Here is a 4,333-nt window from a genome sequence, read left to right on the forward strand (position 1 = left end):
CATCTATGCCAGGATATTTGGAAGACTTGGCAAACTGACTGGAAGAAATCCATATTTCTACCCATTCCACAAAAAGATGACCCAACAGAATGCTAAAATTAGAGGACAGTATTGCTATAACTTGCAAATAAAATTTTACTGAAGTTCATTCAACCACAGTTGCAGCAAAACAATGGCAGGTAGCTGCCATACGTTCAGGCCCGATTCAGAAGAGGACATGGAACAAAGGGTATCATTGCTAATGTCAAGGGGATCTTGGTTAAAAGCAGAGAATACCAGAGTGATGTTTACTTGTGTTTTATTCAATATGCAATGCCATTTAATTTTGTGGCTCGTAAGAAGCTATGGATAGTTCTGAGCGGAATGGCACTTTCAAAACAATTCATTGTGTTCATTGGAACTCCTACGTTGCTCAAGTGTTACAGCTCTTTTAGAATTTGTCTAGCAGGTTTTCTGTTGTTTTTTTTTCTGGAAAACTTCATTAAAAAAATCAGTTCTGGGAACAGAAGAAGGGCACACTGAATATTCAAGAAAGGTATGTGTCAGGGTTAGCCTCTCATACTTATTCAATCAGTGTACTGAGCAAATCACCAGAGAAGTTGAATTATATAAAGAAGAATGAGGCATCCAGATTGGAGGAAGGCTTATTAACCTGAAATATGCAGACAACATAATCTTTCTTCCTAATTGTGAGGAGGACTTGAAGCAATTTCTGATGAAGATCAGGGGTTGTACCCATCAGTATGGATTGCAACTCAATATAATGAAAAATCGCAAGCCATATAACTGGAAAAGGTAACACGATTGGAGAAAATATTTAAGTTGTCAAGGAGTTTGTCTTGCTTGGATCCACAATCAAAGTTCATGGAAGCAGCAGTCAGCAGATCAAACAGTGCTTTCCATTGGGTAAGTTTGCTGCACAGGACTTCTTTAAAGTGTTCAAAAACACAGAAGTTACTTTGAGAAAGAAAGAGTGCCTGACTCGTGCCATGGTATTTTCTATGGCCTCATATGCATGTGAAAGCTGGACATTGAATAAGGGTGCCTGTAAGGATCAAAACATTTGAATTGCGAAATAATGAAAGTGCCATGGACTGCTAAAAAGGACAAACCGACACACCTTTGAAGAAGCACTGCCAGAGAGCTCCTTAGTGACAAGAATGGTGAGACTTCATCTTCCACACTTTGGAGAGATCAGTCCTTGGAAAATGACATCACAATTAATAAAGTGGACTGGCAGTGTAAGAAAAAGAGGAAGGCCCTCAAGGAGATGGATTGAAACAGTGGCTGCAGCAGTGGGCTCGAGCACAGGCCCAACTGTGAGGATAAGTTGGACTCTGGCACAGTGTCATTATGATTCAGAACGGATTTTGCAGCACCCAACACCAACATCCTTGGGTGACATAAAGAGTCAAGAGCTCAAGTTTTAGCTCCAAGTTTGTCAGCATGAACTCATACAACGGCACCTTGGAATTCATGGGAATTGCTTCTGACAGTTATACTGTACTCATGGGCTTGCCAGGAGTCAGAATCCATTTCAGGACAATTAACAACACCGAGCAGTATTTAGTAGCATGAGGTGGAACACTTATCTAATCAAGATAAGTCATTTTAGCATTCAGTGACCAAATTTCCCAATACAAAAGTAAAATTAGATGTGATAAACCAAAGAAAAGAGCAAGATGTTTACCAAGCTAAGCTTTCATGGGACATTGTAACTGAGTCCTCTCTATTTTCAACGTTAGGCTCTCCAAGTATTTAAACAGTTTCAAATTTTGGGTTAGAGCTAATTAATTCAGTACATTTTCCCTTTCAACCAGGTCATTAGGTATTTTAAATACCATTTTTGCCTTCTGTAGTTTCCAAGCTATTTTCTTAAACCTTAAATTGCTCTATAAAACATCTATTGAAAGCAATCAAATAAAACTATTTCCTCTGCCTGGAACACATCCTTCCTTTCTCTCCTGTTTTCCTTTATAAAAGCCCTTCCCTGTGTCTTGCTTGGTTTGTCAGTTATTCTAAGGATAAATGCTTCCCCCAATTTATTTAAATAATGTTCAGCTGAGTTTTAGTGCCCATGTTAGACTACTCATAAAACTCAGAAATGCCTCCATTACCTTCAAAGTTCAGTCCAGTATTCCTGTTGTTAGGTGCAATCAAGTCCATTCTGATCCATACTTACCGCATACATAGCAAAACAGAACAAAAACACAGAACAATCTCATCATTTCTGCCTCTTAGAAGCAGACATGTTGGTTTGTCCTTTCAGTAGTTCATGAAACTTTGAATATTTTGTAATTCAAATGCATTATTCATTCCTCAGCCTTCCTTATTCAATGTCCAACTTTCACATGCATCGTGAAAATACCATGGTGTGGATCAGGGTCCACTTTGTTCACAAAGTGCATCTTTGCTTTTGGATGCATTAAAGAGGCCCGTGTAGTAGATTTACTGCATATTTACCCCACACGATGTGTTTGATCTCTTGACTGCCTCTTCTGTGAGCACTGATTGGGCGCCCAAGCAAGATCACATCCTTGACAACTTCAATATTTTCTAAACTTATCATGATGTTACCTCACTGTGAGGATTGTTATCTGCATATCACAGGTTGTTAATAAGCCTTCTCCAAACATGATGCCCCATTCTTCTTCATATAATTCAGCTTCTCTGGTTATTTGCTCAGCATACAGATTGAATAAGTATGATGAAATGATAACCCTGACAATACCTTTCTTGATTTTTAACTATTCAGTATTCCTTTGTTCTGTTCCCAGAACTGCTTTTTGATCCATGTAAAAGTTCCAATGAGCATAATGAATTGTTCTGGAAGTCCCTTTCCTCTCAAAACTATCCATAGGAAATTATGAATAAGAAATTATGATTCACACAGTTAAATGCCAACTTATATTCACTAAAACACAAGTGATTATCTCTCTGGTGTTCTCTGCTTTCAGCCAAGATCCATCAGACATCAGTTATGATATTCTTTGTTCCATGTTCTCTTCTGAATCTTGCCTGAACCTCTGGCACACTACTTCTCAACCTGTGGCTCACTACCCTTTTAGGGGCCAAAGACCCTTTCACAAGGGTCTGCTAAGGCCATTGGACAGCATATCTTTCCAATGGTCTTAGGAACTGAGACAGTGCTCTTCTATCCATATATGTGACAGGGTTGGCACCATAATGTACTTATGCGGACCAGTCACACATATGTAGAGCGCAGCTACCGTGTAGAGAACAGCTACTCTGTAGAGAGAAGCTGTTGTGTTGAAAGCAGCTGCTTTGTTAAAAGCAACTACTGTATTGAAAGCAGCAGTTTTCGAGGTAAAATGAAACTTCATGAATTATAATTACTGGGTAAATGTAAAATCATCAAGTACTCCCCCATCCCCCAAAAATCTGTACCATGGGAACTTAATCTGGATGCTAATCAGTCTTTTTATATTTAGCTGTGGTTGACGTGAATACTGCCCCCTTGTGATAGCAACAGGTATGAAAAAAACAGCACAGAGAATGGTAAATCATAAGAAACTTTAATGAACTGTATTGACTGAACTATGCTATTTTTTGTATTATTAAACCTATTATATATTATTTTCATTACTAAACCATCTCATGACAATGGATTTTGGAGAGAAGAACATTAAGAAAAGAAAATATAGGGAGGATATTTTACCGTATGGCTTTACCTCAATAATTACAGCAGGGACTGAGAAATCAAAATGTGTTATTTGTTGTGAAGTTCTATCAACCAAATCTATGAAGCTGAACAAACTAAAATGCCATTTTGATAGCAAACATCTGAGCTTTTCCAGCAAGGGCACCGACTATTTTAGAAGCAAAGCTGATGGACTCAAGAAAGTCAGACTTGACACTGGTGGCAAGTACCACAAACAAAACGTAGCTGCTGTTGAAGCTTCATATTTGATGACACTCAGAATCACCAGAGCTATGAAACCTCACACCATTGCAGAGGATTTACTATTGCCAGCGGCCAAAGACATTGTTCGAGTTATGATCGAGATAAATTTGTTACGAAAATGAGTGAAATTTCATTATCTAACAACACTGTCTGCAGAAGAAAAGAGGACATATCTGCTGATATTCTTGATCACGTAATCCAGGAAATTATTTAGCAACCAGCTTGATGAATCTACAGACATTGCAAACTGTTCGCAGTTACTGGTTTACGTGAGATATATTAATGATGGCGACTTTAAAGATGAGTTTCTTTTTCACAAACCTCTTGAAATGACAACTATTGCATGTGATGTGTTTGACACAGCTCATTTCTGAGAGAGCATAAGATCTCTTGGGAAAAGGTTTGTGG

At 38.3% G+C, this 4,333-nt stretch overlaps 1 pseudogene; it reads left to right on the forward strand.

Moving 5' to 3' along the window:
* Positions 1-414: 414 nt before the first annotated feature.
* LOC142423586 (U7 small nuclear RNA) lies at positions 415-481 on the forward strand (annotated as a pseudogene).
* Positions 482-4,333: the final 3,852 nt, after the last annotated feature.

The sequence above is a fragment of the Tenrec ecaudatus genome, chromosome 12 (assembly GCF_050624435.1).
Source record: "Tenrec ecaudatus isolate mTenEca1 chromosome 12, mTenEca1.hap1, whole genome shotgun sequence".
In the NCBI taxonomy this organism is placed as follows: Eukaryota; Metazoa; Chordata; class Mammalia; order Afrosoricida; family Tenrecidae; genus Tenrec; species Tenrec ecaudatus.